The sequence below is a fragment of the Vanellus vanellus genome, assembly GCF_965231255.1.
Source record: "Vanellus vanellus genome assembly, chromosome: 2".
In the NCBI taxonomy this organism is placed as follows: Eukaryota; Metazoa; Chordata; class Aves; order Charadriiformes; family Charadriidae; genus Vanellus; species Vanellus vanellus.
In genome coordinates, this window is record NC_138906.1 from 30,652,871 (window position 1) to 30,677,610 (window position 24,740).

A 24,740-nucleotide genomic window follows, 5' to 3' on the forward strand; every position below is an offset into this window, starting at 1 on the left:
ACTATTCTAAAAAATTAAGTTTCCTTGTCTAAAAAATGAAAATTTTTGATAGCAAGTTCCTATGTCTTGGTCATTCATCAGACTTCACTTCAATCACGTTTCTTTTTCTATTCTGTTTCCTCGGTTTTCCTGAATGCTATGCATCGGATCTCTTTCGCTATTAACTTATGTCCTAGTCTATATGCAATTCTTCATTTTCCTTTCCTTGCACACTTATGTAAATGTTTAAGAAGGTGTCAATAACATAAACCCCTTTATAAAAGATTCCATTTTATTTCTTTCATCAGAACACTTTCATAGTCCTTGGGCCATATTTCTCACATTTTCATTGAAATTAATATCTCTCTAAATAACAGGTTTTCCATTTTGTACAATGTTATATCCTTTGTCCTGATTACATTAGCAAAACTCCAGATCCAATTATAAAGCACTTCTTTAATTCTGAAGTAGGTAGTGTTCTCAAATTTCCAAAGCACTCTGTAAAAGCTTGGACAGAGAAGACGACTGGAACTCTTTAGTTCTGGGTTTTCGAGCAGGATCCATGGCATGCATGAGAGTAGGGTAATATCAGCTGGGAAACAGTCACACTTTTACTCCATGGGCTAACAGATTAAATAGAGCAGATCATTAAAAGTAATAACAAAGTTCTTCAGAAAAAAAAAAATTAATTGTGTGATACGCTCAAAATGCAAAGATTTCAAACATTTTCAGTGTCACCAGAATTTCTCTGCTCTTCTGCTTACCATTTAGATGTAGAAGCTGAAAGCACTCCCATCCCTGGTACTCAATGTTATTCACATGCCTTTTATATCATCAAGATGACTTCCAGCAGGTGGCTAAAAGAAGTCAAAGAAGAATGGTCAGCAAGCAGTCCAGCGAAAAATCATGGTCTTCTTCAGCCAAGCAATTACCAATAACTTGCCCTGTTAAATGCAAACATTCTGCCTGATCAATTGTCACTGCAGGGAAATTATGTGATTTGTTTCACACATGTTATAATCTGTGGGTCCCACAAACACGGCAGAAAGGGACCAATGTTACTGGTAACAGATGAGTAAACTGATACCTAAGGGAGGAGCTATGAAAAATTGAAAAAACAACTGAAAAATTGTGGATACAAAGATGCTAGCTGCTTTGCCTGCCTGCATTATTTAAGAACATACCATGAGTTTCAATCCATTATAGTTATAATAAAACATTCTCTCTACAGTTAAAAATGACACTCTGAAATATTTCTCCTCTTTTTTCGCCTTCTTCAACCATGTGACATTGTTAATGCAGAAGAAAAATAAATTCCAGAAACCAAAGTCATGCTTTGTAGTCTATTAAAGCCCAGCTGTCGGCCAGAGTTAAGGAAATGATTGTGCTGTTTGTGCCATTTCTAATTAATAATAACTAAGGATTAATAAAGCAATTTGGAAAAAGAATGTACCAGGTAAGGATTTATAGGCAGATGAAAGTAATTTTATTGTAAATAATCATGGATAAAATTAAAAGGGAGCTAAGACATTTTATGGTGCAGCAAAAAATGTTTAACACATTTTTCAAGCTCTGCTTCTCTTGGAAGCATGCTAACGGAGGTGGAGGTACTGAAAAGTCACAATTTTATCCCTGACAAATAGATAATTAGCTCAGAGACATCTGCAATGTTTAGCAGTTCTTTGCATTATTGCAAAAAGCATGAAAACTGATCTTATATCAGGTCTTTTCTCTGTCTGTTGTGTATTAAGCCCCGTAGGGGTTTCCAAGCATGATGGGTGACTTCTAACCACACTGCTGAGAGAGAAATGCTTTGGGCCTTTCAGGAGCTACCCTCAGGAACCCCTCGGCCTACTGCAGCAGGTTTATTAGGTCTTCTAGCAAAAAAAAAACAATACAGTTGCACAGGTCATGAACTCTTCTGCTCATAAATGAAGGAAAGAGTAATTCCTCATTTCCCTCTTAAGGCAGCTCAACATGCACATGAAGAGGAAAATGTTCAGGTCTTGGGCTGTGTCCCACAGTTGCCTTCACCAGAGCACATCCCACTCCAAAGATCTTCTACAGGCTGCTGATTTTTACATCCATACGGTAAACATGGGTCCAAACCCACTGTTTAGTCCTGGCCTGCCTGTCCGTATGGCTTACATAAAGCATCAGCGCAGTTCTGGTGCCTAAAAATAAACTCACCTCACGGACATGACCAGCAGAGAGCCAGCAGCTCCTCTCTGGGGCAGCTCGCAGATGGGCCTTCACAAGCTGCTTCTGATCCACCGCAGCACAGACTGCCCTCCCACACCGCTGGGCAGATCCGGCAGGCCATGGGGGGGGGGGGGCTGCAGTGTTCCTCATGCAGGGGGAAGGCCACAAACTGCCCAGCTGGCTCCGACGCCAGTGTGAGCCCCCCCATTGCCCGCCAAAACCTCCGCTGGTTGAGGAGCACCTGGTGCCACTGTGCACACAGGTGGGAAATAGCTTCTGAGGGGACTCACAAGGGTGAAGGGAAGGAGACTGGGAAGAGATGGGCCACCACTTGCTCCAAGCCCCTGCCCTGGTGCAGCAGCCAGCAGCAGGAGGAGCTGCCCTGGCTGTGTTGCAGCTGGGCCCCAGCCGCCCCAGTTGCCAGGGGAGCAGCCGGGCGGGCTGGGAGTGACCACCCCGGTGGGGGAACACAACCCCTCAGGTGCAGAAACTGAGGGCTTTGGGGTTATGGGAGAGCAAGATTTTAATGTGACATAAATCAAGAGGCTATACTGATGGTGTGTATAATGCTTTGAGCCCAGCCACACGCACCGCCTGCACTATGAACAGAGAGCGCATGGGTAACATCCTTAGGCCTGGCTCTTAAACTTTTTTCAATTTCACACCACAAACAGACCCCAAATCTGTAGTCATTCATTCCCCTGTCACACCCTAGTTGCTTCTCTCCCTCTTATGAATGGTCTCTGGCCCACCAGGACAGTTATGGAACAGCTAAGGAGCCAGGAGTTTGTCGTGGTTTAGGCTCCTACAGTTTCTCTGTATTCATTCAAAAACCTGCAAATTTTGTTTGCAGTAACGTGTACTGATCAGGGCCTAGCAGTGCCCTCAGGACACTGAGGAGTTCAGGCTGGATGAATCCCCCTGAGTATTTCATTAGATATTGTCTTCTTTCATGGCAGATAAAGGCTTAATAATCTATTGCCCTGCTGGAACAAATTCAGATGTGTATTTGACGAGCAAAATCCAAAACCAATATAGTTTGTAGAACAGAGTGCATGACACTATGGAGCTGCCTTTGCTCAAAATCTTGCTAGTCTACATCAGGGCCCTAATTGCCTTCTGGATGTGTACCTTTCAGAGCACCACTGGTACATAGAGCTTTTACACCAATGCCTGAATGCCCAAAAATAGGTTTTACAGACACCTATATATTTCTTTGCTGCACCTTGGAAATGGGATCATATTCTCCAGTTAGTAAAATTGCTTGGGTTTAAACATCTCATTTCTTTTTAAAAAAGAATTTTTTTTTTTTTTTTTTTTAAAAAAAAGCACACAGACTCTTCTACTGACTGCCAAGGAGTTTTGGAACATTTAGTCCTTGGAACAGTTAGTCCTAGTTTCTTCTGTGGTTTACTTATATATTTATATACATATGCAAACACACACATATGCACAGAATAATAGAGCCTTGTAGCTGGGAGACTGCACAGATCCAGTTTGAATAATAAAAACATAATGCCTCGGGAAGGATTAGCAAAAGAGTTCAGATTGGCTTTATCAGTCTCAATTCATATGTCCACTGTTTAGAAATGGGACATAGGTATTCGTTGCTACTAGTGTCAAAGTTTCTGGAATTACTTTCACCAGGAAGAGAAGCTTTGTATAATTTAAAGGTGAATTTTTACACACGTGATAAATCTCGACCATGTGCTGATAGCAAAGAGCACTGATAAATCTGCCAAGCCATAAATCTTTTTTTTTTCTTTTAACCTTGAAACCTACATTGAGGAAATAAATTTCATTAGGTTACTCCATTTTTCAGGGGCAGCTGTAATTGTGCTACGGTGATTTTTGCATTTTTCTTTTCCCTTGATTTCCATATTCACAAGGTAAATGCTTGGACTGTCAGCTGCTTGGGTTAATTCTTTGCAGGACAATAAGATGAGAATCAAAGCAAACAATTTCTTTCTTTGATTAGCCATATACCAAACACAGCTGTAGTTCTACCTTCTGATTATCTCCCTGCTTCAATTTCATTTGGAGGATAACTTGTTTTAATAACAGAATAGATCACTTTGTCTAAATGCTACACACCATGGACACATTTTTGTCTTTTAGAAATGGCTAATAATTCTTAGCATAAAATTACCCAAATATCAAATATAGGATTATAGGATAAATTGGAAGGGAAGAGTGTGGTCAGTTTAAATAATACCAATATTTGTCTTAGTAAATTTATTATCCTGTACACCATCTTAAGTATATTTTAAAATGTAGGTCAAGAAAACTGTTTCTTAATCTTTATGTATCAGTTCACAGAATCTCAGAATTACAGAATCACAGAATGGCTGAGGTTGGAAGGGACCTTTGGAGGTCATTCTATCTAACCCCACTGTTTACGCAGCGATACCTAGACTGTGTCCAGATGGCTTTTGAACATCTCCAAGAATATTCAGTCCCTCAGGGCAACCTGTTCTAGTGCTCAGTCACCCTGACAGTACTTGGAGGAGGTTAGCTTTGAATATTAACCAACTTTCTCGGGCCTCTCTTCCCTCCAGGGACTTATCCCATGGGACTCTTCCAAGCAGATCCTTAAAAAGGCCAAAGTCTGCTCTCTGAATCCTAGATTGTGATCTTGCTTTTTGCCCTATTCCCTCTTATAATCCTGAACTCCACCATCTCATGGGCACTGCAGCCAAGGCTGCCTTCAACTTTTTCATTTCCAGTGAGCCCTTCTTTGTTTGTGAGGATGAGATCCAGCAGACCACCTCTCCTCATTGCCTCCTTTGTCAGTTGGGTCAGGAAGTTGTCACGGATCTTCTTCAGGAACTTCCTTGATTGCTTATGCCCTTCTGTGTTGTTCCTTGACCAGATACCAGGGTGGCTGAAGTCCCCCATGACAGCCTACTATAGCTGTCCGTAAAAGGCCTCATCCACTTATTCTTCCTGATCAGGTGGCCTTTAGCAGACACTACAATGTCTCAACCCATATTGATCTGCTCTTTAATCCCTACCCATAATCTTTCAGTCAGTTCATCATCAATCCCGAGGCAGAGTTCCATGCATTCCAGCTGTTCTCTCACATAAAGGCCAGCTTCCTGGACTGTCCCTCCTGAAGACCCTGTATCCCTCCATTGCAACACTCCAGTCATGACAGCCATCCCACTAAGCCTCCGACATCCCAATAGGATTATAACCCTACAACCGCCCACAGATCTCATGGTTACTCTCTATGCTGTGTGCATTAGTATACAGGCACTGCAGAAGGGCACTCCACCATGCTGCTTTCCCAGAGAGGATCTGGTGGTGGGAGGGGTTCCCCAAAAAAGACACTTCCTTACTTACATGGAAAGACAAGTGGCGGCCCTGCTTAAGCTCCATCTTGTTGATTTCGTGTTTGCATCACTCCAGGTCCTTTGCTTGTCAGCACAGTCCCTCACCCACTCACAGGCTGCTGGTTATCCCACCCTGCATCCTCACTCTTGGTTATCCCACCCTGCACATTTAGTGACAAATATTTGTAAAAATACGTAGACAGAGAGGGTAGAAATACCTGGATTTTTTGTGTGTTTGCTTGTTTCGTTATTTGTTCGTAATTTAACTAATTCTAATGCAAAGTGTACTTATCTGTACAGAGAAGTGTTTCAAAAAACACCAAGAAAACACAAATGGTGGTAAAAGAAGCATCATTAGCCAGTCACTTCTTTTACAAAACAACGTCATGGACCAGATGTTTATCTGGGCAAAGCAGGGGAACTGTTCCATTTATTTTATCTGAATAATTCTACCCATGGACTGCAGTAAAGCTCCACAAATTTACACCAGCCAAAGATTGGTGTGGTTTTCCTACCTCTTTCACACTAAGAATCTCATTATTTTTCTCTCAGGTTATAGAGTATTTAGGCAAATTTTGTCCAGCCCTTTAAAGAGTAAACAAAGTCAGCTGCTGATAGAATAATGACTGGTGCAGGAAAATGGAGAGGGATGCATGTGGTTTGCTCCATTAGGAAAACTCACAGGCCAAATTCCAGCTTTGGAATAATTCTCCAAGCAGAAGAAACAGGTAAAGTAGTAAGGGTCTCTCATTCAGTAGGAGCTCAGGGTCACTTCAGCTAACGACACAGGCTAAAAAAATTCAGATTTTAAAACAGAAAATATATAGGGGAGTTGTCTCTTTACCATTCCTCTGTTGCCATGAGTGTGCATACATTTACAATTCCCAGTAGATTAATTCCACATGCGTCTATTGCTGACTCTTGTGATGAGGAAACATTACACTTGGAGAAAGAAAGCACGCTGAGAACATTATAAAAACAGAATATTTGTTTTTCATACTTATTTCATTCTTGTCAGAACTTTACTATCAGTAATGTGTTAAATAGATATACTAGGCACTGTAGAAATGCAGCATTTCTGCAAGAATGTCACCTGAATTGCAAATGATACCACAACAAGCTAATTGTTTTAGCAGTGGAGAAGACTTATTGACAAGGAGTAAAGGAGGAAGCCCAATACAAAACATATTTTTTTGTAAGGGAACTGGTTCATACTAATACATAGGTAAATAAGGAGCACATAATAAACTCTCTCTTCATGTGGGATTTTTAAAATGTCACTACAGTTGTTAATTGCTATGAACATGCACTTCAGTGTGCAGAAGGTGCAGTACGGTTTGATGCAAGACACAAGGGAACAGGGAACAGAAATTAGGAATTTGAACCTTAACTGCTGGTGCTTGAAGAAAAATAAAAATTTTCATCTTTATGATCTTTCTAATCTTGCCTACATTCAAAGTATCCAACTCATTTGAGTAGCAACTCTGGGCTTCATAGAAATTTTTACTTCTGTAAGATCTACCCCACATGACCAAGGGAAGTGAAATCATCTTCATAATTTGCCAAATACATGAAGCCCTGGATAATTTTCTTCATGACTAAATATAATATAATGACATAAAGCGTGTCAATGAAATTGTTAAAGATGAATTATTTTAAAATCTAAATAAATTTCCCCAGAGCATCCTTTTGCATCATGCTGCTAGACTAGAAGTGGGTTACCAAAAAATGAATCCTTCCAGGTATCTCATGGCTTGTCTGTGGCATGCAGTACACTTTCAAGATAAGCATTTTTCAGATACAGCATTAGCAGTAAGGACTGTGCTAAATTTATGCTCTTGGCCCCATTTCCACAAAGGTTTATTTTACAAAAACTAGAACTCAGGTGCTACTGTTCTAAAACACTTTTATAACATTAATGTGGGTCACTGACATGATGACAGAAAACTATGATTCCATGTCAGCAGGGTTAAATTTCAGGCTTGAATAAAATGTTTCAGTCAGAAGGGACAATACTGTCAATGAACAAAAAGACATTTCCATTTATCTTATCTTACGGTAGAAAATACACAGTATAAGAAAGTACTACAGGAGCACTTGCTAGCACCTTTACAACTAAAGAGGACTTTCACACCAGGGAATGTTTTAAGTATTTTACCTCTAATATGGATACATTTCCCTTGCAATTACCTTTAAGGTGTTCTGTCATTTTGGCTGCTTCCAGTAGCTACTTCTACTAATGTATGCCCTCTGCTTCTTTTAGTCTAACTTGCAATTACATTAAAATACATGTTTTAATGGCATCAGAGACATTACTTGGTGTACTCTGATGTCAGAATTAAGCCTTTGTTGTATAAAAAGAATATAAATAAAAAGTACTTGAACAGGTTTTACATTCTGAAATATTAAAAAAATAGTTAATAACATAGCATATCTTTGCTAAAGATCCAAAATAGAAATCAATAGATCTATAGGTATGAGAATTTTTAAATTTCACTCAGACAAATTACTCCCAACTAAATCTTCATATATTCACCCTCAGCACCAAAATGGACGATTTTTTTTACTGTGTTATCTCTGCCCTAGCCTGGTGAACATTTTTGCAGATGACTCCATTGCTTCCAATTAAGAGTTGATATAAAGCTCAAGTTTCTACTTTGTTACTCCTTATTTGCACTCACAGTCACATCATAAAAACAACACAGTGGAGAATGAGGTAGAAAAAAATTGTTGGTAAAAATTAGGAACACAAACCTTGAACTGTGTTTAGGTTTTCCAATTTAAATATGGATGGAAAAGTTTTCTGGAGTCCACATCTAGCAGCTATATCTTTGTCTCCTCTCACATATGTATAGTAAGCTGCTAATTCACCTAAAACAATTTACTTAGGCACACTTCTACCCCTAACTAGAATGTTAGCATGGGCTACTGGAAATAATAATAACATTGCTAACCCAAACCTTCACAAATCATATAAGACTTGGCTAAAATATTGCTACGCTTAAAAAGTATAATGTGTGGACTGATTTTTTTTTTCATTCGTTATTGGATTTTGAGATTTAGTACAACTTTCCTTAAATTATTTACAAATTGTCTGTTTGTCTTTGCTCTGCTTACCATGCCCTGTCCCACCAGAGAAAGTGTTATTGGCTTATATACAAACTCTGAATCCACAAAAGACTACTAAGGCTACTAAGGCTAGATATTCTGCTTTCCCAGGTTTGGCAGGAGAACTTGGTCCAATTTGCGTTACTGCTTTAGGGAAAAACTTAGATTTGAACCTGACCTTGCGAAAAGCTACAGGTGAAGCTAATACCAATATTAGCAATGTTGGTGATGATGGAAGGCAGAAGTTGCTTTGTCTCCTTTTTGCAGAGAGATGACAGTAGCAGGTATATAAGTTATCTTGGCCAAACTCAAATCTAGCATATTCAACTTTTCTGTGGCATTCATTACTGGTAGTAATCCACCACCCGTGCGAACAAACATTCTCGCAGGAGGGAAAAGAAACACTACAAAAATATGCAAAAGCCAAGTTTTCAGCAGGACAGAGTTTCTGCTGGTAAGTTCATGATCCTGCCTTCACCTACACTCAGAGACATTTCTGTGGAGCTATCAGAGTATGACTGAAAGAGATTCACAATTCGGTACAAGTTCATTTTTGATACATATAGTAGGTTACAGGAAGCGCTAGGAATGTCCTGTTAACAGATCTATCTGATAGTTGCCAGTGACACCATTAAATCTCTTGTGTAAATGAAAAAGTGTGGGCTTAATTGCAGCAAGCTCAGGTATGAATGGCAGTAAAGCCATTCAAGCTTGGCTTTAAGCCGTGTCGATTTGGCATTCAGTTGCTGGGTAAGGACAAGCAGCCTCTTGTGTCAACTTTCCTGAAATTTCACCACTGCAGGGAAAATCGCAGTCAAACAATGTCAAAATGACTCATGAAAAATTAGAACATTTCCTTGTGAAATGTTATTAATTCAGCTGTTCTTAACTTTATATTAAGTAAAATGTTACAAAATTGAAAAGAATTAAGTTCAAGACAAAGTTATTGTTGACTTCAGATGTTCAGGTCTTTTCTGAAGGCTTCCTAAAGAAAATATAGCATTAATCACTTAACAATTTGTAAAAAAATACCACTTCCAAGGTCAGTTGTATATGGTGATTTTTACTGTATTGGAGTCACACACAAATTCTCATTTTATGAAAAAAGTCTTTAGCACATCCCACAGAGCAGGTAAGAGACACGCTCCAGCTGTTCTGACAAGGTTATGTATTCATGAATTGCTGAGTCACATTCAAAGATAAACCCCAATTCCCTGAAATCTGTAACTGAAGAGCTAACATGAGATCTATAGTAAGTGAAGAAAGACCAGGATAAACAATAAAGACTGTAAACTTAATGCCATTATATGTAGCATAAATACTCAGATATTTTAAGACAGGTGAACCATCTTTTGTATATATTATACAGTATATATCTGAAGAAGCTAAAGGGAAACAGTCTAGCTATCAGTGCTAAACAATATAAATTCTGGAGAGCTTGCACCAGCTAAACCATGGTCAGCCTGTCTGTAGCATCGCTATTTTCATTACTTACTTCACATAACATCGTCACATTTTAGATTAGCTTCATATGGCAATCCAATAATCATTTATATGCTTGATCATGTTGAAGAGTTATAGTCAAGTTATCTGTCAAAAGTGGGTAAACTGAAGACATTTGCTCCTTTGCTCTGAAAGGAAACTGAAGGAAACAGTCATGGTAATTCCATATTTCTCCCAGTAGAAGTACTACTGGCGAAAAATAAGAGGGCATTAAGTCCTGTGCTCCATGACAGAAGGAAACCATTTCTATTTTTGCAATTGTAATTTTTTCAGCAGAAACACAATGCAGATTGTGAACTTTTGGCCATTTCTATTACTTAAAAAATCAAGATTCTGGAAAAAGCACACTTTTCAACCACTTCTCTTCTCTGCATGGAAATGCCCTGTGCCTTGGGTCACCAGTGACAGTTATAAGTTCTTGGGGCCTTGGCCACAGAACATGCTTTCCAATTACTTTGAACACACTCTGCATGGCACCATGGTCTCTGTCACCCCGTCACTGCTTGTGTCAGACTCAGCTGTTCTGGTAGCATTTGGCAGATGGAAGAAGTGAGATGGAAGCTGTGAGAGTGCAAGGTAGGAGTCTTGTCTGACTACTGTCCCTGTGTAAGACTTCTACATCACTTGGACACGGCAGATTTTCTCACACAAAACCTGCTTTTAGATGGGGCCACTGACCATTGCTGATGCAACAGTAGTCTAAATAAGTTTCATGAATCTGAATAATTAAAGGATGGGCTAATTAGAGACTATTCATTTGTGACATGACCAACAAGTGGTTCAAAGCTAGCTGGCAGCAATAAATGGATTTTTGAAGGGCTAATATTGTTTTGCAGAAAAGCAAACAAGCAGAGAAAAGACTCAATAGCATATAATTACAAGTGTAATAAAAACAAAATACAAGACTAAACAAAAATTGAGATCAGATAGGTTTGCAATAAACGTTGAACTAAACGTAGCACAAAATAAAGGTACCAGAGTTTCACAGTTCTTTATTTGATAAAATTTCTTCTGATGTACTTGAAAGCACAAATACACAGATTAGTTGCAATGTACTCCAGTGCACATGTGCAGAACCAACATTTTTTTAAACTTTTTTCTCCCATGATTGCAAATTCACACTTCTCAAGTCCTTCACTCATGTTTCTCCCTGTGCTGCTTTTGGCTGGCGTAGAGTTAATTTTCTTCATAGTAGTTAGTATGGGGCTATGTTTTGGATTTGTGCTGCAAACAGTGTTGATAATACAGGATGCATTAGTTATTGCTGAGCAGGGCTTACACAGAGTCAAGGCCTATCTGCTCCTCATACTGCCCCGAGTAGGATGGGAGTGCACAAAAAGCTGGGAGAAGACACGGCCAGGACAGCCGATCCCAACTGACCAAAGGGATATTCCATACCATGTGACATAATGCTCAGTATATAAGCCAGGGGAAGAAAAATGAAGGGGGAGACATTCAGAGTGATGGGTTTTCTCTTCCCGAGTAACGGTTATGCATGGTGGAGCCCTGCTTTCCTGGAGATCGCTGAACACCTGCCTGCCGATGGGAAGTAGTGAATGAATTCCTTGTTTTGCTTTACTTATTTGAGCAGCTTTTGCTGTTAAACTCTAACTGCTGTTAAACTAATAAACTTATTAAACTTTGTTTATCTCAAGCCCTGAGTTTTCTCACTTTTCCTCTTCTGATTTTCTCCCTTATCCCAGCGGGGGGAGAGAGCGAATGGCTGCATGGTCCTAGCTGCTGGCTGGGGTTAAACCATGACACTCCCTTGCATCTTTCCCCTCAGAACTATGTTACTATGTGTTTTATTCTTCACTTTTTCACATTTATTGTGCTCCACTTTATTTTCTTCCAGCTTGCTCTGGTACTGCAGCCAGTTGTCATTTTAAAGACCAGACTTCCTCTCTTACCTTGCCTCTTAAAGTTTCCAAACGATCCCAAAAGGGTGTTTTCCCTAAAGGCTATGTCAAATAGCCTCCAATCTAATTAGTCCAGCAGAAGCTTTGGGATTTTGACTAGCATATTCTTTCAGATGTCAAGATTTTCCTCAGCAATACTCTTGCATCAGTCATCATTAGTCTTCTAGGTAGCAATTTCCTACAGAAAATCATTGAGTAACTCTGCCTTTTTGTGGCTGTTGCAGAAGCTAGGTCAGACCTCCGTCTGACAGAAGGGCATGAGAGTTTTCTTTCAACACTTCAATATGTAAGGGCCAGCTATCCTGAGATCTGAAGGGGCGCAGCATATTTATGCCACGTACTGCTGTATACAAGGTAGAGAATTTGTATACTTAATCCTCCAATCTTATAAATTACTTTTATTCCTTCTTTAACACTCAAGTATTTCCATATTTCTACGTACTCTCATTTTGATACGACAATAAGAGAATAACTATTTTAAGTGTCAGCCCTCCATTTTTTCAGCGGAGTTAACCTCAAGTGCAGCTTAGTGACTAAACCCTCACTTCTGAGAAGGCCGAAACATAAGCACTAACATAGAAGATGTTACTTCTCTTTACACGAGCACAACTCAATGGCTTCTGCCAAGTGAAGGAAAAAAATTGGTCCATTCCATTAATTTTATACTTGCTGATTGAATTCAATTGTTAGGCCTATATATGGTGGTATATTTTCCATTTTCAGGACAAGTACGTGCTGTATGTGTGCACTTCATTTAGTAAAATGGATCATTAACAATTGATGCAAAGTGGCGTAATAGATATTACTGTTGTTTTTTTGCATCTAGTGCTGGGTTCAACTGGGGATTAAATTGCCTCATGTCCCACACATTAATAATTGCTAAGGCTGACATTTATGAGGGTAGCATGAAGGATATTTCAGGCTTTCAGATGAATGTCATTTCAGAGACTGTGGATTAGATGTTCACATGCTCATATGGCTTCTAATAATTAAAATGAACTTCAGTTATTTAAGGTACAGATATCAAACCTTTCCCGACAAATATTAATAAGGTGTATATATAATACATTTGTGGTATATATAAGTTGTATATAATATCAGTTAGGGTAGGTTTTCAGCAATAGACAAGATATTTTTATGCTCTCAAGTGCAAATTCACATTAGGCAAAAATATTATCTGCTACTTAGTTTAATATTTTTAAAAAACACAATCAATCCCAGTTTCTTCATGCAGAGGGGATACAGTTTTTCTGCTTTCATAATGGAATGGAAAGTAATGATGCATTCCAACAAAGGCATAATTCTTTCTTTTGGTGTTTATGATCAACTTCCATAAATACAGCAAAGCACTAAGCTCAGAGTATAATATATGAATACTGTAGCAACAGAACTGGAAGTGATTATGCCTAAAGAGATATTAGCAAGTAAAAATGAATTGCCTCTAAAACTATTCCTTCATGCTGTAAGGCTGTGTGTTACAATGATCAACTTGTGCAAAGTTTCTGCTCACATCCATAATGCTATGTACCTACGTTGCAGACTTTGAATGAAGTATTGCTCTTTCTACTAGTACCGCGGTGGACCAGAGTTTAAAATGCACTGTTTATTCCAGTTTCATTTTCCATTTTCTCTGCCCATCTAGCATTGGCCACCTTCTTGTGTTCATCAAGAAACACCATTGCCTGGTGCATTTGTTTTCCTTCCAGCAATTCTGGTTTAGGTACTCAGCAAAAGCAGTTTTGATTCCAGAACAGGTCAGTGTAAGTGCTTTAGGTGTAATCTTGCCTATGGATATGTTGAAATCAAAACTGGACCTCCTAAGTGCTCAGTCCCAGTTCTGCATGGCAAAACTTGCAGTGAAGCTGAGCTGCCATGGTTACATTTTCTATGCTTAAACAGGCTAGATTAGAGCTGCCTATGGATCCGCTGATATTTCTTACAGACTGTGCACCTACTTGACGGTGGCTGGGCAAAAGGTTGCCCTCATTAAATAGGAATTCTCTAGCTCATTGTAAATGATATATTTTTTTCATCACTGCTTGTTCTCTTTTTCCTTCTGAGATTGTTTAACTCTGGAATTACAATATTGAAACTGTCTGAGGATACTCCATATGAAGAATTGCACTGCATTACTCCAGTCATTTGATCTGGAAACAAACCTCATCATTTCAATATATTCATGTAAAGCAAAACCAGGAAAAAAATTTAAATGCGGTCAGTAGGTTTTATGTATATAGTGAAAGAATATCGGTCGTCTCATGAAAGAAAGGAGGACATGTGAGATTTCAAATGTCTGTTTATAAAAAAAGCACCCAGCTAAAATAGTAATTTCTTACCAAAAAGAAAGTTGGACAGCCAACTTAGAGAATGCTTGCAGGGGGTTGTGGTATCAGAGTTGCTCAGACAAACAAATGAACACATTTCTGCATTCCAAGAAGCTGCAGGGAACAGAAAAGCCCGCATAAGCTATTAGAGAATTACAGTAAACATGCCTTTTGATCACAAGGGCACACATTGCTGTTGTGAGGTTAAGCACAACAGAAATAAAGTCAAGGTGTTTTTTTAAAACTGGGCAGCTGCAGAAAAATACTATTTTTCTACTAGGACTGATACATTGTTTTCCATGAGAGGAGTTTGTTTCTAAACAATGCTGAGGGTTTTGGTTGTTTGGGTCCCCATCCGTGTCCCCCCCCCTTCCCCCCCCAAAAAATGAATTGTTATTTTTGCTAACTAAGCCAGAAGGAGGAAATTATGAATGTACTGAGGGCTTCCTCAGTCACTCAAAGACTAATCTCAGTGGCTCTATGGCCACTTCCAGATTGGCACAGCACACTCACTACTGCATTTTCCCTGTGGCAGTTGTTCTCACAGGTGCCAAGGATGACATAGACCAGACTGTGTGTGGCACATTATGAACAGATAACACTGTCATCAAGTGTAAAGATTTCATTATAAGTGTAGTTGCAGGTAGTGTTTTTTTACAACCCTAGTGTCTGAAGTTGTGTGAGGGTTCTAGATTTAATTTTCTTTGAGAAACAAATAATCTAAAATGCCTTTTCCACTCCTTGTGTGTACAGGGAAGAACTTCACAATCTAAAGATTAAAAGAACAGGCCACAGAGACTAACAAACAGTGTGGATTTTTATCATGATTTTTATCCATTCCTATGATTTTTTTAAAGCTTGGGATTTGGCTATGTTGTTAGTGTGTCAACACAGAAAAACCTGCAATTACTATCCAAAAGGTACAAATACGAAACAGAAGTCCAGATGGTTCAATGGACTTGTTCAAGTTTTCACAGAAAGCCTTAATCTGACCCTAAACCTGGTTCTCCTAAACCACAAACCAACTGCTTATTCATGGGACTATCTTTATGATTTGGGTAATGTTTGCTTTAAAAGAAAACTAGTAAGAATAACTGAATGTTGAAACCGAAGCTTCTGGAGACAAGTATTTTAAATAAAAAATACTTACAGACACCTATGCAGTGAAATAAAGAGTGAATAATAACCTCTTGATCCCTAAGGGAAATTTAGAAAAGCTTCTAGAGGAAAGCTCAGTAACATTTCCCAAGATTTTATTTGATTTTAAAATCTGAAGTGTTTATCCTCATTCATTGCAAAACTAAAACAAAGTGCTTTCCATTTTTTGAAGTTTCTCTATTGCAGAAGGCAGATAGAAAAGAAAGAGATCATATTAACAGGAAGTTTGATTTTTGTTGAGATTTAAAATTTCAGTGAGCTTTGCACTGCTAATATCTACATTTGAAACACATGAGGACAGTTTGAGGAAAATCAGTGTACACACCATGGCACACAGATTTATTTTGTAATACTTCCTATGGAAACCAAAATGAAGTGTAGTGGAAGGTGGACAGTCTTGCAGAGATGATGTAAAGGTATTTAAAGTCCCTATGCTGATGAATGTTTGCTAAGCCCTCTTTTATTATCTTTTATCTAAATATCTTCACGAGGATTTGTCTTTACTGATTACTACTACCACTACTACTACTGTGGGTAAGGTGTTGAAAGGGATATTACATACAGCAAGTGTTGAAATGGCTGAATTCAGGAATAAAAGTAGGTTTATGTGGCACATACTTCAGGTTTTACAGTACAATTGTCTTTTCAAGAAAGAGTCACTTTGCAATACAATAGTTGTTTCATTTATCTTGTGCTGAGTTACAATAGAGAGTGGACTCAAAGTTGATTAAAAATTAAACCGCACTTTATTCAACATAATGGTAAAGCAATGCTGAATAAATTGAACTGACTTTTCCATTTCTCTCATCACAGTCTGCTCTCTGGTTTCTTTTCACATGCTGATATTCTTAAATGCCGGACGTTTTCTGAGAATTTAAATGTGAAGGATTAGAAGAGCTAATTGCTCCCAGGCCTAATGGCCACTATTACATGGAGCATGACTGGAACATCCTTCTGCTCCATTTGGTTCTCTGATATTACCTTCCTGTACAGCCAGGAGGTCATCTGCTATATTCATATGGTATAGAAATACAATGAAAGTATTTCTTATTCCATATATTTCATAGAAATATATGATAGAAATATATTTGTATTGCATAGAAATGCCTGGGGTCTCAGCATGTGAAAATTTCCAGAGTTTGACTTCACATGAATTCATCCCTAATGCTGGCAATAATTTTATCTGTTACTCAAGAAGATTTCCATTTTTTGTCCTCAGATCAATTCTTAACATTTCAAAGTGTAATCACAGATACATAAGGTACAGCAAGTCATAGATAAGTAACAATGACAATTAAGACCACTTACAGGCTTAGGTAACCAGTGTAATTTATCAGATGTAAACGTCTCAAAAGTCCAGCTGCTTTTTTGTGTCCTATTCATTATAGGTAAGTAAAGGACTTAGTTGGCATTTTCACCCACAAGACATGTAAAGATCCAACTCCAGAGGCATCTTGTTCTATTACATCCTCTTCTGGAAATGTGATTGCATTATGTTGAATATGGCTTAAGTTTTTTCCTTGTCCCAATTTTCCCAAACTATTGCTAAATATTATCATCAGATCTGCTGCCTATACCATCTTGCTACATAAAGCAGCTTCCTGCCAGTGAGAAATTTCATAGCGTGGTATCTACATCCTACCTTCAGAATCCTCTTACTAAACATAATTAACATTTCACCATTTTGAATTTTCTACTTCACATTGTTACTAGTTTTTTTATATAGTATATGGAATATGAAGCTGTTAATTGATACTGATTTGTTGTTAATATTTATTTCTATATGAAAAGAAAAGATACAGTTAGGTGCTTTTATTGCTTTCCTGTGCGGCTCTATTGCTAGAAATCATGTCATGAAACACAGCAATTTCCAGATAGTGAAGGAACTACTCAAAACAGATTACATTGAAATAGCCTAAGGTCCCAGAATATTCATGGTTAGCCCTCTTTCTACTTCCCTTTTCCCTAGGCCTTGGATTTCAGGTCAGCCATGCAACAGTTTTTAAGGTCGAAAAACTTGTTAGCTTATTAAATGGAACCAGCTTCAAAGTGGAAAGGCCTGCAAATCATTCTTCTTCCGCACAGCCTCTGTTAAAAAACCTGTTATAAAGTCAGAACAAACTGGAGGAAAAGAGAGAAAGGAAGAATTACATGTGACAGATCCCAGTATCCTCACTTAATGCACGTGGTAACGCAGTTCTGAAAATCATCAGCAATCCCAAATATAGATAAGTATCAGAAAAGGATAAAATTAGGCATGAATATAATTAGAGTCAGCAGGAAAATGTAGATGACAAAAGAACAAGCAAACAAAACTGTAAATACAACAATGTCGCTCCTTACATATACTGGAGTCTCTCACATCGACATTATTTTGTGTGATTCTCTTTCATACATTATATAGCTGCAAATCAGTTTTGAAGCCTCTCTACTTCTCATGCTCTTTGCACCAAAACTCACTTTCGATTCATTTTTCTTACTCCCCCATGCAGCTTCCCATTGTATGTACAGTGGATTCTGTTTTGGATCTCCCTATCTTTGTCTTGCCTCTGGGATTCTCTTGGATGGGCTTATTCTGCACTGTGTTTAGGCTTCTCAGTCGCTTTCGCTTGTTCCTTTTACAGCTTAGCAGCCTGTGCCATTTGGAAGGATTTCTCTCGTTTATTTGGAGGTATCTGCATGGGAATAAGGTAGGGCATAGATAATAAATTGTTATTAATTTTTTGTATATTTTCAAAATTCTGTGTGTGGGCCGTGGCTCTCACATCCATCTGCCTAATGGCTCCATTTTTATGCCAAAGGCTTCGTATGAGGAAGTATTTCTTTGTTTTATCCTCTTGTTTAGGATCACAGTATTCATGAAGTCTTTGGCACTTTTTACGGTGACTGTGCAGAATTTGTACTGTTCTTTTCTTAGCCTTTCCATTCTTTTCCTCCTTTTGTACAGTAAGGTTTTGGTTTCTTTTCCGACGTCCCTTTTCCCCCCTTAATTTGTTTTGTATAACAGTTCAGTTCTTCATTTCACCTTTTAAAACCAAACTAAAAATCCAGCTTTCTTAGTGATCATTCTGTATGTCCCTAAGACTGCTCTTTACTTAATTCCCAATAGCAAGGAGTGTGTTTTGAATGCCTCCTCATTAATGCTTCTGTATTACATGACATGGTCAAGGCCACACAGTCACTGAACATCTGCCCCCATCAGACTGTTATCTCTGGGTAAAGGCTGCCTCATTGTACGTTCAGTCTCACAGAGGAACGTGGATTCAGACCACTGTGGGTGCAACAGTGTGCAGGCGTTAGATAACACATAGCAACTCCGGCCAGAGGAGGTGTTTACATCAGGGAGCTGGTATTAGGCACAAATGCTGAGGTCTGCCCACCAGGAGACCAGGGAACAATAAAGAAAGAGACGGGGCAAGGAGGCAAAAATAAGGAGCAGAAATAAGATATGAAAAAAAGATAAGAAAAAAAATGGTGAAAAGGAGTCAGGAGACCTATATGAGACAAACCGTGTCATGTTTAAGTCCTCACAACAGGAGAATGGTTTTCCCTAAAATAGACTTCAGGTTGGAGGTTGTCAGTTCTGTTTATGTAATACTGATGGTTAACTAGTCTGGAAATATACTAAAGAAACTAAACTTGAAGGCATTTATTTTTAAGCTTTCCAAACCACGTTAACCTTCCCAAATTAATAAGCATATGTTCTCATTTGAAAGCTTCCTACATTGTTCTCTGCCTAGGATAACTTAAACTACAGCACTATAAAATGGAATTTGCAAAGAGATCTGTGAACAGAAATATCAGTGGAAGGTAATGTATACTGCATGGAGTGCTGCCATCTTTTGGTTATAACAAATTAGGATTGTAACGAGAGAGCTCTGAATATGTTTAAGCAAGATGAATACAGTCTGAAAGCATAATATGTAAGCTAAGTATTATTAAATATAATTACCGTTATTTCTAAAATGGCTAAATTTTCTATTAAAGACTCAATCTGAAGTGCAAGATTGCTACTTAAAATAATGTGTCATTTCATTTAGCCTCTCATTTTATTTATTTTTTTAAACCTTTTGCTCTTTCAAAGATCTGGATAAGCAGAGCAATGAAGGATTTCTTCTCATCTTGTTGCAGAGGAAGTTAAAATACCATTTAAAACACATAGGAAATTACACAAGTTAATAATTTCTGTAAGTCCCTCTATTAAAACCAGCAGATTGAAAGATAACATTGCAGTATCCATATCATAAGTAAGCCTAATTTTACTTAGATCGTGATTTGCAATTTTTTTCAAGATTTTAAAAACAAAAATCTCTCCTTGAAATATGACATATGTTTTGTTGTTTTAGCCATCCTATACATTTCCATAGTCCCATAGCAGAACAGTAGGCAGCTGTTTCCATCTATTTTTACGGTAACCAATAGTGGTTGCATTTGTTTATAATAATTAATAAAGAAATAACCATCTTTTTGAGGGAAATTTCAGGCAGTTTGGTTTTACCTTTTTTCTTCTGTATAAGGTTACGAAATATTTTTCTTTCTGTGCATAATTTGTTTGAATTAATGGTATACTCAAGTTCCATCCTCATCAGAGCAATGTCTGCACAAGTGACTACCATATAGTTACTTTTCTTTTCCATAGATGAAAAACTGTATACTTAGAGCATTTGTTTAGCTTTACTGGAGCTTAGAAGTGGATGGGATTGTTTTGTTTTGAAAGAAGTGAGCCATTGGTCCTTGAGCAGAATACTCTTATTTTAATTTTTCTTTCAAATCTTTAATGTTTCTTTACAGTTAAGTTTAAGTTTCTGGATGCATGTAAATGCTTGAAAAAGTGTCTCGAAAGGCAGGAAGTTCAATAGCCAAATAAGAGTAAAAAGCTCATTATTTTCTCTGGAGACTTTTGAATGTTCAGGTATATAAATTTAAGATTTTGTTCAATCTGAAAATGAATATATTTGCCCTCAGATTTCTTTGCTTTTTCAGTGTAGACTGACAGCTACAATGGAAAAAAAAAACAACAAACCAAACCAAACCAACTCCAAATCTATTACCTGCTGTAGTGGCTATCTGTGTTGTATTCTGTGCAGAACATGTGTTTACTGTCCCTAATACTGATATTTCTCACTTATTCAAAGTGTTTTATTTAGCTATTAAGAGAACCAGTGGAACACCTTCTTGGCTCAGGCTTTTTCTTCAGTGCACTTTACAAGCTTCCCACTGATTTAGATATCCTTGTCTTATATGAGTGTGTTTTCTTGGTGCAAAGACATCGTCATTCACTCTTCCACATTGTGTATGTTTTGTCATTTTCGGGTTCTGCTGATGCAGTGATATGTTTTCTGTCAAAGGCAGTTTACGGGCACATTACCCTGCGTGACAGGAACAGCGAGCTACAAGAATTTCCTGAGAAGAAACTTCCAGATGCAGTGTGTGAGATTTCTCATCTCCCAACTACATTAATTACATTATCTCCCTGAAACAATATTCTAAATGAAAACATTCACTGAAAGTCTTACTCACAGTCCAGCTGCCTGGACTTCTCTAATGCTTCTGTCATCTATAAATAATTCACAGAAAGCCAACTGGGAGACCGCATACCCGTTTTTTGCTCTTTCAATATCTGCCAGTCACTGGTTAGAAAAGACACCGGCAGCTGTGGGGAGACAGAAGTTTGCCAATTTCAAGTCTTCAAAAAATTTCACATCCAGATCTAATAAAAAAAAGGCTTTTGAAAAACAGGTATTTTGAAATAGATTTAAAAAATATTTTAGCTCTTTTTATTTATTTTGAAGTTCACTCAGGTCATATTTTCATAAGCTTTATTATAACCAAGAGGACAAGAATTTTACCTTGAAAGTAAAAAAAGGGGGAATTTTACATAGTCGCACATCTCTGGAAGCTAGAGCTTTCAGAAAAGAGATAAGAAAAACCATGACAGCTGGAAGAAAATCATGAGAATTAACAACACTGATACAGAAAGGTTCTTAACTTGCAAGGATGGAGCAGTCTGTTAGAACAGAACAGCACAATCCCTTCCATAGGCAAGAATATCATATATATTGCTGCCTTCAATAGTTAAATAACATGGATGAAATTTGATATATACAAAACCTGAAGCTATAGCTAACGGGACTGTTTATTTTGTTTTATATGTGTTTTCTTTGCACATAAATGCTATGGGGAAAGACATGAATTCTGTCACCACTAATAATATAATTCCAGTCAAAAGACAAAGAGGCTAAACTCAGGTGTGGTGTAATTGAATTGGTACTTACTTACACCAGTTACAGATTTGCGTCATTATTTTTATTTTCATTTTCATTTTGTGTCAAGTGGCAAAAATACTTTTTGACCTTGTCATCAAAGGGAAAAACACTCACAATTTCCCTTTGAAAGACAAATGGAACATGCAGCTCTCTCATTTATCTTTTTTATGCTTACATCCTACAAACTTTGATTATAATAATGGGAATTTTGACTGAAGATTATAGAATTGGACCAATCACAGACCTAATTTAGTTCCAAATTGATACAACTCCATTGAAAACAATTGGTTGCATCTATTTACACCAGAACTGATTTTGGATCAGTTCCTTTGAGAGACTGTATTTCCCTTCAGCTATTAGAATCTCGTCTCCCAAAGGCAGAGACATTATCATATTATTTGCACAAAGGAACCACATCAAATGCTGCATACATAAGGATGGGAAATTAAGTTTTAAGAGCTGCATGCTTCTTTCTTTAAGGACTTTGAGGAAGAAAGCATACGAGTGTGACCTTATATTCCAGTATCTACGGGATGCTCCATGGAATGGAGAGTTCCAGATTCCAGTTTGCACATTTCTGCTCTGCTTACTATGGTCAGCTAATATCTTTTCACAAACCCCCATTTAAAACTGTTTGAGAGGAAAAGCTGTTAGCATCTACAATGATAGCAGTACTTCAACATGTTCTTAAAATTGCTGCAGAAAAAAAAAGTCTTGGTGACTGTTTTGGAAAAAACACAGTATTTGCTGTTACCATCATGTCATGGGAGTCATTTTTCTGCTTCTTGAAATTACGTCGTGATTTTTTTCCCTCTTCTTCATTGTCTTGTTGCAGGTATTGTTTTCCCATTTCCTGTGGAGCTGAAATGAATAAAATGCACAAAAGAGTGATGGTTAATGAGAGTAAGAGTGAGAATGCAGCAATAATAGGAGTAATAAAAGGTGAATTTCAGTTCAGAGGAAACATAAGTATCTCTTTGTAGTATTCCTGAGGATAGAATTGAAGAAACAAGACTCATTCTGAGGCTTGACAGTATTAACTTCCTAACAAATATCACCTTTTACAAGTTTGTCTCACATCCAGCACTTTTGGTGCTTGAATTGGTAATAAGTTTCTGCATATACAGCAGTATTATTACTGCTTTGGACTCTGGCATGGGCAGGTCTGACAGTAAATTTAAAATTAAGATTTTAATTTCTTAAATTATTATGAGGCTTGCATTTAGATGCAAAATGGCCCCCAAATACTCTTTGATAGAGCTTTATACTCTGTGGTGAACTCCCTTCAGAATATAAGGTCAGATTTGTATGTTTTCTCTCTCCTGAAAGCAAGAGTTCCTACTTCAGGGGTAACATACGTGTTCATCAGACATTTGAAGAATGAAGGCCTGAGATTCTTTGTCAAATATTTTTAAAGGATATTTTCAAATGCTTTATTAGGTTTTAAAAAGGGTGGGGTTTTTCCTTGAAAATCAATTGTGATCATCTGTCCATAAATAAGTCTGAAATTTGCAGTATCGGATAAGAGGGATAATAATCGTACCACAAAATTTGTATCTGTATAGGTACCATAGACATGCTTCCGTCATTTTTATTAAAGCAATTGCAAAGATTTTGGCTTGGAAATAAATTTTATTTCCATCAATTATTCTGAATGGCTAAACAAAACATAGTTTCAGTCAAAAATCCACATAAGTAATACCTATTCAAAACCACAAGATTATAAGCAGTATTATTCCACTTCATTGACAGATTCACTCTTAAACATACAATTCTTACCATAAAATCTCTTAAACAGCAAGTTTTCAGAATGGATTGTTGAACAGTTGACAAAATGTCACAGGTTCTACATATAGTCTTGTCTTTAGGAATGAAGTGTTGGGCTTGGAGAGGAAGTAAAGATTTCTCTACTAAGACCGACAAATTATGAATTGTGACATTGTTCCTTTCTCCGTACACTTTTATGGATCTCTTCTTTCTTCTGTTGTCTCTGTTTCAGTGAAAATTCTCCAGATCTATAATTAGTTTCTGAGAGGAGCATTTTCCATTCTTTTTGGTACGTGCTGTGTATGTTGGCCAACTAGAACATGATGCACAGTGATCTCACATACAGAAAGAAACACATACACTGAAAATAGTCATAAGACGCACTTCTTGCACCATGTCCCAAAATGATGTTTCTAAAACCTTTTTTTAACACCTTTCCATCTCAAAAGATCCCCCAAACTCACTAAACAACTGGTTAGATTAAAAAGTTCTATGGAGAGTGTGATTCTGCTTTTGGACTTGTCTAAAATTATTCTAGCGTGGGCATATCGATCCTTTCAAAAACCCTAAGCTGGAAGCTGCAGAGAATGGCAGCAAAGTACTTAGAGGTTTCAAGCCCATGGAAATATTCAGGGGACACCTACCATATAGTGGGTAAGACTGAAGCCAAAATATAAATAGTTAAGCTTTTGGTTAATATACACGAAAAAGGAGAGTAAGAATAAGTAGACGGTTTTTGTATTGGCAGGCATTATCAATAGAGTTAAGAAAGGCCCTGTGCTGATCAGCAGATTCATAAATTACTCAGAAAATGGTGAACACAACAAGGGTTTGACGTTGACATATAATGAACAAGCAAACAAGCTTGTTGTCCCTTCTAGTGAGGACAGTGACTGACAGTGGCGACCGTTTCATACCCTATTGCTTTCTGTGTACAATTTTCCCCTATGAAATCTGAAATGTAAGTTTATTTCAGGTTAAGCCTCAGGAATTGTATCAGTCCCTGTTCTTTCCTTCAAGACTTTGAATTCTTAATGAACCTAAATGCTCTTGTCTCCACTATTGCAGTATTCAACTTTTTATTGAATATTATTAAAAAATCATATTAAACTTCTGTCCAAGGACTAACCTTTAGGACAACAGACACTTAATTTCTCATTCTGTTAAGAATGACCAGTT